Here is a 13,616-nt window from a genome sequence, read left to right as displayed (position 1 = left end):
ATATAACTACTATAATACTGCTCCTATATACAAGAATATAACTACTATAATACTGCTCCCTATGTACAAGAATATAACTACTATAATACTGCCCCTATGTACAAGAATATAACTACTATAATACTGCTTCTATGTACAAGAATATAACTACTATAATACTGCCCCTATGTACAAGAATATAACTACTATAATACTGCTCCTATATACAAGAATATAACTACTATAATACCGCCCCTATATACAAGAATATAACTGCTATAATACTGCCCCTATGTACAAGAATATAACTACTATAATACTGCTCCTATATACAAGAATATAACTACTATAATACTGCCCCTATGTACAAGAATATAACTACTATAATACTGCTCCTATATACAAGAATATAACTACTATAATACTGCTCCTATGTACAAGAATATTACTACTATAATACTGCCCCTATGTACAAGAATATAACTACTATAATACTGCCCCTATGTACAAGAATATAACTACTATAATACTGCTCCTATATACAAGAATATAACTACTATAATACCGCCCCTATGTACAAGAATATAACTGCTATAATACTGCCCCTATGTATAAGAATATAACTACTATAATACTGCTCCATATGTACAAGAATATAACTGCTATAATACTGCCCCTATGTATAAGAATATAACTACTATAATACTGCCCCTATGTACAAGAATATAACTACGATAATACTGCCTCTATATACAAGAATACAGTTAGGTCCAGAAATATTTGGACAGTGACACAAGTTTTGTTATTTTAGCTGTTTACAAAAACATGTTCAGAAATACAATTATATATATAATATGGGCTGAAAGTGCACACTCCCAGCTGCAATATGAGAGTTTTCACATCCAAATCGGAGAAAGGGTTTAGGAATCATAGCTCTGTAATGCATAGCCTCCTCTTTTTCAAGGGACCAAAAGTAATTGGACAAGGGACTCTAAGGGCTGCAATTAACTCTGAAGGCGTCTCCCTCGTTAACCTGTAATCAATGAAGTAGTTAAAAGGTCTGGGGTTGATTACAGGTGTGTGGTTTTGCATTTGGAAGCTGTTGCTGTGACCAGACAACATGCGGTCTAAGGAACTCTCAATTGAGGTGAAGCAGAACATCCTGAGGCTGAAAAAAAAGAAAAAATCCATCAGAGAGATAGCAGACATGCTTGGAGTAGCAAAATCAACAGTCGGGTACATTCTGAGAAAAAAGGAATTGACCGGTGAGCTTGGGAACTCAAAAAGGCCTGGGCGTCCACGGATGACAACAGTGGTGGATGATCGCCGCATACTTTCTTTGGTGAAGAAGAACCCGTTCACAACATCAACTGAAGTCCAGAACACTCTCAGTGAAGTAGGTGTATCTGTCTCTAAGTCAACAGTAAAGAGAAGACTCCATGAAAGTAAAAACAAAGGGTTCACATCTAGATGCAAACCATTCATCAACTCCAAAAATAGACAGGCCGGAGTTACATTTGCTGAAAAACACCTCATGAAGCCAGCTCAGTTCTGGAAAAGTATTCTATGGACAGATGAGACCAAGATCAACCTGTACCAGAATGATGGGAAGAAAAAAGTTTGGAGAAGAAAGGGAACGGCACATGATCCAAGGCACACCACATCCTCTGTTAAACATGGTGGAGGCAACGTGATGGCATGGGCATGCATGGCTTTCAATGGCACTGGGTCACTTGTGTTTATTGATGACATAACAGCAGACAAGAGTAGCCGGATGAATTCTGAAGTGTACCGGGATATACTTTCAGCCCAGATTCAGCCAAATGCCGCAAAGTTGATCGGACTTCATAGTACAGATGGACAATGACCCCAAGCATACAGCCAAAGCTACCCAGGAGTTCATGAGTGCAAAAAAGTGGAACATTCTGCAATGGCCAAGTCAATCACCAGATCTTAACCCAATTGAGCATGCATTTCACTTGCTCAAATCCAGACTTAAGACGGAAAGACCCACAAACAAGCAAGACCTGAAGGCTGCGGCTGTAAAGGCCTGGCAAAGCATTAAGAAGGAGGAAACCCAGCGTTTGGTGATGTCCATGGGTTCCAGACTTAAGGCAGTGACTGCCTCCAAAGGATTCGCAACAAAATATTGAAAATAAAAATATTTTGTTTGGGTTTGGTTTATTTGTCCAATTACTTTTGACCTCCTAAAATGTGGAGTGTTTGTAAAGAAATGTGACAATTCCTACAATTTCTATCAGATATTTTTGTTCAAACCTTCAAATTAAACGTTACAATCTGCACTTGAATTCTGTTGTAGAGGTTTCATTTCAAATCCAATGTGGTGGCATGCAGAGCCCAACTCGCCAAAATTGTGTCACTGTCCAAATATTTCTGGACCTAACTGTATAACTACTATAATACTGCCCCTATGTGTAAGAATATAACTACTATAATACTGCTCCCTATGTACAAGAATATAACTACTATAATACTGCTCCTATGTACAGGAATATGACTACTATAATACTGCCCCTATGTACAAGAATATAACTACTATAATGCTGCCCCTACGTCCAGGAATATAACTACTATAATACTGAAACTATGTACAAGAATATAACTACTATAATACTGCTCCTATGTACAAGAATATAACTACTATAATACTGCTGCTATGTACAAGAATATAACTACTATAATACTGCCCCCTATGTACAAGAATATAACCACTATAATACTGCCCCTACGTACAAGAATATAACTACTATAATACTGCTCCTATGTACAAGAATATAACTACTATAATACTGCACCTATATACAAGAATATAACTACTATAATACTGCCCCAATGTACAAGAATATAACTACTATAATACTGCTCCTATGTACAAGAATATAACTACTATAATACTGCCCCCTATATACAAGAATATAACTACTATAATACTGCTCCTATGTACAAGAATATAATTACTATAATACTGCCCCTATGTACAAGAATATAATTACTATAATACTGCCCCTATGTATAAGAATATAACTACTATAATACTGCCCCTATGTACAAGAATATAACTACTATAATACTGCTCCCTATGTACAAGAATATAACTACTATAATACTACCTCTATGTACAAGAATATAACTACTATAATACTGCTCCTATGTATAAGAATATAACTACTATAATACTGCTCCCTATGTATAAGAATATAACTACTATAATACTGCTCCCTATGTACAAGAATATAACTACTATAATACTGCCCCTATGTACAAGAATATAACTACTATAATACTGCTCCTATGTACAAGAATATAATTACTATAATACTGCCCCTATGTACAAGAATATAATTACTATAATACTGCCCCTATGTATAAGAATATAACTACTATAATACTGCCCCTATGTACAAGAATATAACTACTATAATACTGCTCCCTATGTACAAGAATATAACTACTATAATACTGCCCCTATGTATAAGAATATGACTACTATAATACTGCCCCTATGTACAAGAATATAACTACTATAATACTGCCCCTATGTATAAGAATATAACTACTATAATACTGTCCCCTATGTACAAGCATATAACTACTATAATACTGCTCCTATGTACAAGAATATAACTGCTATAATACTGCTCCTATGTACAAGAATATAATTACTATAATACTGCCCCTATGTACAAGAATATAATTACTATAATACTGCCGCTATGTATAAGAATATAACTACTATAATACTGTCCCCTATGTACAAGCATATAACTACTATAATACTGCCCCTATGTACAAGAATATAACTACTATAATACTGCTCCTATGTACAAGAATATAACTGCTATAATACTGCCCCTATGTACAAGAATATAACTACTATAATACTGCTCCTATGTACAAGAATATAACTACTATAATACTGCCCCTATGTACAAGAATATAACTACTATAATACTGCCCCTATGTACAAGAATATAACTACTATAATACTGCCCTATGTACAAGAATATAACTACTATAATACTGCCCCTATGTACAAGAATATAACTACTATAATACTGCTCCTATGTACAAGAATATAACTACTATAATACTGCTCCTATGTACAAGAATATAGCTAGTATAATACTGCTCCTATGTACAAGAATATAACTACTATAATACTGCCCCTATGTACAAGAATATAACTACTATAATACTGCTCCTATGTACAAGAATATAACTACTATAATACTGCCCCTATGTACAAGAATATAACTACTATACTGCCCCCTTTGTACAAGAATATAACTACTATAATACTGCCCCTATGTACAAGAATATAACTACTATACTGCCCCCTTTGTAGAAGAATATAACTACTATGTGGGTGTAATGAGAAAAAAATGTGGAAATATTCAAGAATATGAACATAGATCCTCTAATTTTAGGTCACTTTTCTTTTCCAGAATCTGGATGTAAACATGAAATACTTTCATTAACTGAGAAATTAAAACAAGAAGTTGAAAAGTTGCAAATGATGAATATGAAGAAACATCATAGCCGTGCCCTCATTTATTGGGCAAAGAAACAAATATATAATTGTGGCACAAAAATAAACATTTCTAAAAACAAACTTATTATTTAAAAAAAAAAAACAAAAACAAAAAAAACAACAAAAAAATAATGTAAAACCAAAGAATTATTAGAGACAAAGTCTTCTAGAAAGTGATGTTTACTGCATGAATGACCCTCGGGAAGTCTCCATCACCCGCCGGAATGTCCCTAAACTCATCAGGAAAGACCCCGGTTACGAAGGGTTAACCTAAACCTCACCTTATTTTGTCTTAGAAGTCCCAGGAACTCCAGGTCAGGTGACAAGTAAAATAATAGTGACCCCATATCGTCCTCTGACCCAACTGTGTCTTCAGACACTCTTCTGAAGTATTTGTGCGCCACCTCCTGGCTGAACTAGGAACTGAGGTAAAAAAAATTCTATTCTATAAAATAAACAGTATACACAGAATTTAGAGGAGAAGTCTAGAACATTCCTCATCTGATGTGGACACGCAACACAAATCAGCGGCAATCTGTAATCTTAGGGGAAATGCTTGAGAATACCATTGACTAAAGCGGGCTTTACACGCTGCGACAGCGCTAGCGATGTCCCGAACTATAGCACCCACCCACATCGGTGGCGCGTCACGGGGTGATCACTGCTGTAGCAAACAATATCGCTACTGCAGCGTCACACGCAATTACCTCTTCACCGACGTCGCTGTGACCGCCGAACAATGTCTCCTTTAAGGGGGCGGTTCGATCGGCGTCACAGCGGCGTCACTAAGCGGCCGCCCAATAGCAGAGGAGCTCGGCAGTCTTTGCACTTTTTTCGTGCTTGCGCATTACAGTACTTTGATTTGTCCTCAGCAGGGCCGAACATAGTGCACCTGTGCAAGAGCGCAATGCCGACCTGTGTGGATGACATAAACGCGTCATCCACACTGGGGGATTGGTAGAAGGAGGATGTAGATTGTAGTATAGAGGAGGCGCCGGACCGGAGAGCAGAGACACCCATCAGACCGGAGAGCAGAGACACCCATCAGACCGGAGAGCAGAGACACACATCAGACCGGAGAGCAGAGACACACATCAGACCGGAGAGCAGAGACACACATCAGACCGGAGAGCAGAGACACACATCAGACCGGAGAGCAGAGACACCCATCAGACCGGAGAGCAGCGACACCCATCAGACCGGAGAGCAGCGACACCCATCAGACCGGAGAGCAGCGACACCCATCAGACCGGAGAGCAGCGACACCCATCAGACCGGAGAGCAGCGACACCCATCAGACCGGAGAGCAGCGACACCCATCAGACCGGAGAGCAGCGACACCCATCAGACCGGAGAGCAGCGACACCCATCAGACCGGAGAGCAGCGACACCCATCAGACCGGAGAGCAGCGACACCCATCAGACCGGAGAGCAGCGACACCCATCAGACCGGAGAGCAGCGACACCCATCAGACCGGAGAGCAGCGACACCCATCAGACCGGACAGCAGCGACACACATCATACCGGACAGCAGCGACACCCATCAGACCGGACAGCAGAGACACCCATCAGACCGGACAGCAGCGACACACATCAGACCGGAGAGCAGCGACACACATCAGACCGGAGAGCAGCGACACACATCAGACCGGAGAGCAGCGACACACATCATACCGGAGAGCAGCGACACACATCATACCGGAGAGCAGCGACACACATCATACCGGAGAGCAGCGACACACATCAGACCGGAGAGCAGCGACACACATCAGACCGGAGAGCAGCGACACACATCATACCGGAGAGCAGCGACACACATCAGACCGGAGAGCAGCGACACACATCATACCGGAGAGCAGCGACACCCATCAGACCGGAGAGCAGCGACACACATCAGACCGGAGAGCAGCGACACCCATCAGACCGGAGAGCAGCGACACCCATCAGACCGGAGAGCAGCGACACCCATCAGACCGGAGAGCAGCGACACCCATCAGACCGGAGAGCAGAGACACCCATCAGACCGGAGAGCAGTGACACCCATCAGACCGGAGAGCAGTGACACCCATCAGACCGGAGAGCAGAGACACCCATCAGACCGGAGAGCAGAGACACCCATCAGACCTGTAGAGCAGCGACACCCATCAGACCGGAGAGCAGCGACACCCATCAGACCGGAGAGCAGCGACACCCATCAGACCGGAGAGCAGCGACACCCATCAGACCGGAGAGCAGCGACACCCATCAGACCGGAGAGCAGCGACACACATCAGACCGGAGAGCAGCGACACCCATCAGACCGGAGAGCAGCGACACCCATCAGACCGGAGAGCAGCGACACCCATCAGACCGGAGAGCAGCGACACCCATCAGACCGGAGAGCAGCGACACCCATCAGACCGGAGAGCAGCGACACCCATCAGACCGGAGAGCAGCGACACCCATCAGACCGGAGAGCAGCGACACCCATCAGACCGGAGAGCAGCGACACCCATCAGACCGGAGAGCAGCGACACCCATCAGACCGGAGAGCAGCGACACCCATCAGACCGGAGAGCAGAGACACCCATCAGACCGGAGAGCAGCGACGCCCATCAGACCGGAGAGCAGCGACACCCATCAGACCGGAGAGCAGTGACACACATCAGACCAGAGAGCAGCGACACCCATCAGACCGGAGAGCAGCGACACCCATCAGACCGGAGAGCAGCGACACCCATCAGACCGGAGAGCAGCGACACCCATCAGACCGGAGAGCAGCGACACCCATCAGACCGGAGAGCAGCGACGCCTGTTACGAGGGGGACCCGGGGAAGCGTGCCAAGATGGGAAATGGACTGCTTCCGCCGGTCAAGGTCCACTGTGCGGTGTAAGGGACCGCCGCTATGGTGGGTGAAGAGTGAGCGGGTTGCTGCTAGCGATCGTCTGGAATGTCACAGACGATCTATGTACACCGATCTGCCCTAACCCGTGAGGGTTGTATGGCACAGATCTCACGTCTCGGTGTACCTGTTGCACGGGGAAGCACAGAGGTGCCCACGCACGTGTGCCAGTGGAAGTCACGAGAATATGGCACGAGGGTAGCACAGAGGTGCCCACGCACGTGTGCTTTCAATAAGCAGGTGAGTCCAATGGAGACTTGAGGAGCTCACCTGGGACAGGAACACGGCCTGTTGACGGGGGTACTGCCGGAGCAGCAAGGCAGGAACACGGCCTGCAAACGAGGTACTGCCGGAGCAGCAAGGGCCAAGCCCACAAGAGACAGTAATGCCTGAGCAGTGGCGTGGCAGCACGCTGCCAGACATCCAAACATAGAAGGCCGGTCGCGCGCCGCCATGATGGCAGGGGGAGCTTTTAAGAAGGTGCAGCTCCACCCGAGGGCGGGCGCGAGGCGGAGATGACAGACTTGACCCAATCAGGGTCCACGATGTCCCAGCCTGGCCAGTCAGAATTGACCACGTCACCAGCCTTGTCATCAAGCCGTGTGACGTCAGTGAGCAAATCAGGACCCACCACGCATTGCACATGCTCACCCTCCTGCCTCTGGGAAATAGAGGCGGGATCCTCGGTCTCACAATGTGTAGAGATAACGGGAGTCTCACTGCTTCCCTGAGCAGTAAACCTCTGCACATTGCGCAGCCTCGCAGACCTTCGGGGCCGCTGAGCAGGAGAGTCTGCGGCAGGCCAGGAATGGGAGACCGCTTCACTCCTTGTAACAGGAGAACCACTAGGTGTCACCCTTCTGCTGCCTCTCTGAGAAGGTATCTCCTGCACACTGCGCAGTCTGGCAGACCTTCGGCGCTGCTGAGCAGGAGTGCTCGTGGCAGGCAAGGAATGGGAGACTGCCTCAGTCCTTGCCTCAGGAGAGCCACGAGATGTAACAGACGCCCATCAGACCGGAGAGCAGCGACACCCATCAGACCGGAGAGCAGCTACACCCATCAGACCGGAGAGCAGTGACGCCCATCAGACCGGAGAGCAGCGACGCCCATCAGACCAGAGAGCAGTGACACCCATCAGACCGGAGAGCAGCGACGCCCATCAGACCAGAGAGCAGCGACACCCATCAGACCGGAGAGCAGAGACACGCATCAGACCGGAGAGCAGCGACACCCATCAGACCGGAGAGCAGCAACACCCATCAGACCGGAGAGCAGAGACACCCATCAGACTGGAGAGCAGAGACACCCATCAGACTGGAGAGCAGAGACACCCATCAGACTGGAGAGCAGAGACACCCATCAGACCGGAGAGCAGCGACACCCATCAGACCAGAGAGCAGCAACACCCATCAGACCGGAGAGCAGCAACACCCATCAGACTGGAGAGCAGCAACACCCATCAGACCGGAGAGCAGAGACACCCATCAGACCGGAGAGCAGAGACGCCCATCAGACCGGAGAGCAGCGACACCCATCAGACCGGAGAGCAGCGACACCCATCAGACCGGAGAGCAGAGGCACCCATCAGACTGGAGAGCAGCGACACCCATCAGACCGGAGAGCAGTGACACCCATCAGACCGGAGAGCAGCGACACCCATCAGACCAGACTGCCCCCTAGGTGATTATAATAAAAGTGTTTTTACGTTCTACAGTGCAGCTTGGGCTCCTATATATGTGTCGCCCTGGGCAAGCCAGGGGACACAGGTCACACACCACCACACCCTACATCCCAGTTAGGAACACCAAAGCTAACCAAAAATCCTTGTTGCCTTCCTCCAGAGGCTGATGATTCACACCAGGGGGTGGGCCAGGCGGTTGGCTCCGCCCACCGAGAAGTTCACAGCTCAGGAGGCGGGAAGTACCAGGCAGTTAGAGCTCGGGGAGAGCTTGAGTAAACAGCTAAGATGAGTTAAGGAAGTGAAAGTAGAAGGAAGTAAAGTAGTAAAGGAGGGAAAGCAAGAGTGGTGACAGAACAGCAAGAGTGTGCAAAAGCCTGAAGTAGTCCAGCTGTGTGCAGGACAGGTCAGCAAGGTCAGCAACGGCGGTGACTGTCTGGAGGGGGACCGTTTGGAAGTTCCTGGAAGGACCCCGGAGGCTGTGTGCCCGGCGGTCTGGAGCAGTGTTCCGAAGGACAGTCAGCACCAGGGCAGGGGCCTCTCGGACCCCGGTAAGGCTTGGAGTCGCCAGAATTTGCCAAATCCGTCAGTGAAGGGGACGCAGATCCCCCAACAACCAAGTCCCGATTGAAGGCAACAGCCCAGCCAGAGTAGGAGAGACACCGCCACCGCCAAGGCACCAGTTTCTCAGGGCCAGCGCCTGCGGGCAAAGAGTAGAGCTCCTCCGGTCCAGCTTGAAGTACACAAGTACACAAAGGTGCTAGGAAGAGGGACATCACCGTCACCTACTGGGAGAGCAAGTGCAGCCGTCCGTGGGACCGTCTTACCAGCCGTTTGGTTTACCGTAAAAACTGTGTCAACGTCTCAGGCTGAGTGAGTACCACAGTGCCGCAAGGCACAGCGCTGCCCCCGCGTCCCTGCGCCCACCAGGCCCTGCACCTCCCAAGCCATCACCGGGCCCCGGGATCACCAACCCCTACCCACGGAGGGGCAACACAACACCTGGCTGCTCCGCATCACCATCCCCGGGATCCCCATATAGAGCAGCGGTGGTGAAATCACCACAACCGTGGGTGGCGTCACGGACAATAAACAATTCCCACACCCAACAAACCCCTTTCACTCACGGGCGAGGAGTGCCGCTCGAGAAACCCCCGGGATCCGGCCCACAGCTCGAGCCACCACTGAGCAGCAACCGCCGGACCCGAGCAGAAGGGGTGATCGTAGTGTGCTGACACCCTGCTCCCCGCCCGCAACATATACAGCATTCTTGAATACCATATATAAGGGCTCACTGGTGGTGGCCGCAGCTTATAGGCCCCAGATCTGGTGACAGGTTCCCTTTAATAATGAGTGGCTGATGGTACCGTTAGGTCAGAGGGCGATATGGTGTCACCATTACATGCTGGCCAACTGACCTGGATTTCCCAGGACTCCTGGGACAACAAGAGGCGAGGTGCGCATGTGGGGCCGGGGCGCAATACTTAAATATATCCAGGAATGTTATATCTATGTATTAGACAAAACTCAAGAGAAAAATACCAAATGAGCATATACCCTATAACAAAGTAAATAAGAAATAATATGCAGTATATTGAATTACCATAGGGCACTTGGTTAACACTGATCAAAAAGTGTAAAAGCCATCCAACCACGCCAAGGTGTGCCCATCGGACATTGGCAGCTTCACATGATGTCGCAGCTCTCTGCTTCTCTGTCCTTATTCACTAACACATGGTAAGGTTTTATACTAAAGCAGGACCGTCCCGATGGGTACACCTTGGCGCGGTCGGATGACTGTTGAGACCCACAACCAAACCAACCCCCCATGCCCGAACAAAACACACGTTTGTAAAAAAACAAGGACCGAACCAGGAAATAAGGGGGATTTTATATGGGAAACAGGAGGAGAAAACACTGGGATTGGACACGGACAAGGGGGCGGACAGTTCGGGCATGGGAAGGAGGAATTAACCCCTTCAGACCGGGCTCCACAGTCAGGGTGCATCCAGCTTAATGTTACTGATATGCCCCACAATCTAAAGGTTCATAAGCTTCATCAGTCACCAACTAGATGCTTAGAATGGGATTTTATTTTGTGAGAGGGAAGAGGGAGGAGGTGGAGCTGCAGCTTCTCATTCAATATGTATAATATGTATGGTGTAGAGAGCAGTAAGACTTGGAATGCCACTTAAATTGTTATTCCCATCTTCATAGACGGATATTGTTGGCTAGAGCTTGTAAATACAAACAAATGTGCAATTTGCTGCTTATTAAAATTTGCAGCCATTGTTGAGATATAAACACTAATCTTTTGCTTGTAGCTCATTGCCTAGGAGACCGACCACCGCTGCTGTCTAGCTTGTAAACTCATAAGCTGGCTCTGCTGCCTAGCTTGTAAACTCATAAGCTGGCTCTGCTGTCTAGCTTGTAAGCTCATAAGCTGGCTCTGCTGTCTAGCTTGTAAGCTCATAAGCTGGCTCTGCTGTCTAGCTTGTAAGCTCATAAGCTGGCTCTGCTGTCTAGCTTGTAAGCTCATAAGCTGGCTCTGCTGTCTAGCTTGTAAGCTCATAAGCTGGCTCTGCTGTCTAGCTTGTAAGCTCATAAGCTGGCTCTGCTGTCTAGCTTGTAAGCTCATAAATTGGCTCTGCTGTCTAGCTTGTAAGCTTATAAGCTGGCTCTGCTGCCTAGCTTGTAAGCTCATAAGCTGGCTCTGCTGTCTAGCTTGTAAGCTCATAAACTAGCTCTGCTGTCTAGCTTGTAAGCTCATAAGCTGGCTCTGCTGTCTAGCTTGTAAGCTCATAAGCTGGCTCTGCTGTCTAGCTTGTAAGCTCATAAATTGGCTCTGCTGCCTAGCTTGTAAGCTTATAAGCTGGCTCTGCTGCCTAGCTTGTAAGCTCATAAGCTGGCTCTGCTGTCTAGCTTGTAAGCTCATAAATTGGCTCTGCTGTCTAGCTTGTAAGCTTATAAGCTGGCTCTGCTGCCTAGCTTGTAAGCTCATAAGCTGGCTCTGCTGCCTAGCTTGTAAGCTCATAAGCTGGCTCTGCTGTCTAGCTTGTAAGCTCATGAGCTGGCTCTGCTGTCTAGCTTGTAAGCTTATAAGCTGGCTCTGCTGCCTAGCTTGTAAGCTCATAAGCTGGCTCTGCTGCCTAGCTTGTAAGCTCATAAGCTGGCTCTGCTGTCTAGCTTGTAAGCTCATAAGCTGGCTCTGCTGTCTAGCTTGTAAGCTCATAAATTGGCTCTGCTGTCTAGCTTGTAAGCTTATAAACTGGCTCTGCTGCCTAGCTTGTAAGCTTATAAGCTGGCTCTGCTGCCTAGCTTGTAAGCTCATAAGCTGGCTCTGCTGCCTAGCTTGTAAGCTCATAAGCTGGCTCTGCTGTCTAGCTTGTAAGCTCATGAGCTGACTCTGCTGTCTAGCTTGTAAGCTTATAAGCTGGCTCTGCTGCCTAGCTTGTAAGCTCATAAGCTGGCTCTGCTGTCTAGCTTGTAAGCTCATAAGCTGGCTCTGCTGTCTAGCTTGTAAGCTCATAAGCTGGCTCTGCTGTCTAGCTTGTAAGCTCATAATCTGGCTCTGCTGTCTAGTTTGTAAGCTCATAAACTGGCTCTGCTGTCTAGCTTGTAAACTCATAAGCTGGCTCTGCTGTCTAGCTTGTAAGCTCATAAGCTGGCTCTGCTGTCGAGCTTGTAAGCTCATAAATTGGCTCTGCTGTCTAGCTTGTAAGCTTATAAGCTGGCTCTGCTGCCTAGCTTGTAAGCTCATAAGCTGGCTCTGCTGTCTAGCTTGTAAGCTCATAAGCTGGCTCTGCTGTCTAGCTTGTAAGCTCATAAGCTGGCTCTGCTGTCTAGCTTGTAAGCTCATAAGCTGGCTCTGCTGTCCAGCTTGTAAGCTCATAAACTGACTCTGCTGTCTAGCTTGTAAGCTCATAAGCTGGCTCTGCTGTCTAGCTTGTAAGCTCATAAGCTGGCTCTGCTGTCTAGCTTGTAAGCTCATAAGCTGGCTCTGCTGTCTAGCTTGTAAGCTCATAAGCTGGCTCTGCTGTCTAGCTTGTAAGCTCATAAGCTGGCTCTGCTGTCTAGCTTGTAAGCTCATAAGCTGGCTCTGCTGTCTAGCTTGTAAGCTCATAAATTGGCTCTGCTGTCTAGCTTGTAAGCTCATAAATTGGCTCTGCTGTCTAGCTTGTAAGCTTATAAGCTGGCTCTGCTGCCTAGCTTGTAAGCTCATAAGCTGGCTCTGCTGTTTAGCTTGTAAGCTCATAAACTGGCTCTGCTGTCTAGTTTGTAAGCTCATAAGCTGGCTCTGCTGTCTAGCTTGTAAGCTCATAAGCTGACTCTGCTGTCTAGCTTGTAAGCTCATAAATTAGCTCTGCTGTCTAGCTTGTAAGCTTATAAGCTGGCTCTGCTGCCTAGCTTGTAAGCTCATAAGCTGGCTCTGCTGTCTAGCTTGTAAGCTCATAAATTGGCTCTGCTGTCTAGCTTGTAAGCTTATAAGCTGGCTCTGCTGCCTAGCTTGTAAGCTCATAAGCT

At 47.2% G+C, this 13,616-nt stretch overlaps 1 long non-coding RNA gene across 2 annotated transcripts in view; it reads left to right on the top strand.

Moving 5' to 3' along the window:
* The window catches only part of LOC142295917 (uncharacterized), a 109,844-nt gene that overhangs the window by 37,240 nt on the left and 58,988 nt on the right, over positions 1–13,616 (top strand). Inside the window, exon 3 of one of the 2 annotated variants that reach the window (XR_012751564.1) lies at positions 4,446–4,562. The exons of the other annotated variant lie outside the window; for it this stretch is intronic. This is a non-coding gene — a long non-coding RNA (uncharacterized LOC142295917). Of the gene's footprint in view, positions 1–4,445; positions 4,563–13,616 lie in introns of those variants that run through there. 2 annotated transcript variants of the gene reach the window in all.

This window comes from Anomaloglossus baeobatrachus, chromosome 3, assembly GCF_048569485.1.
Source record: "Anomaloglossus baeobatrachus isolate aAnoBae1 chromosome 3, aAnoBae1.hap1, whole genome shotgun sequence".
NCBI classification, from domain to species: domain Eukaryota; kingdom Metazoa; phylum Chordata; class Amphibia; order Anura; family Aromobatidae; genus Anomaloglossus; species Anomaloglossus baeobatrachus.
This window is presented reverse-complemented; position numbering and strand designations above follow the sequence as displayed.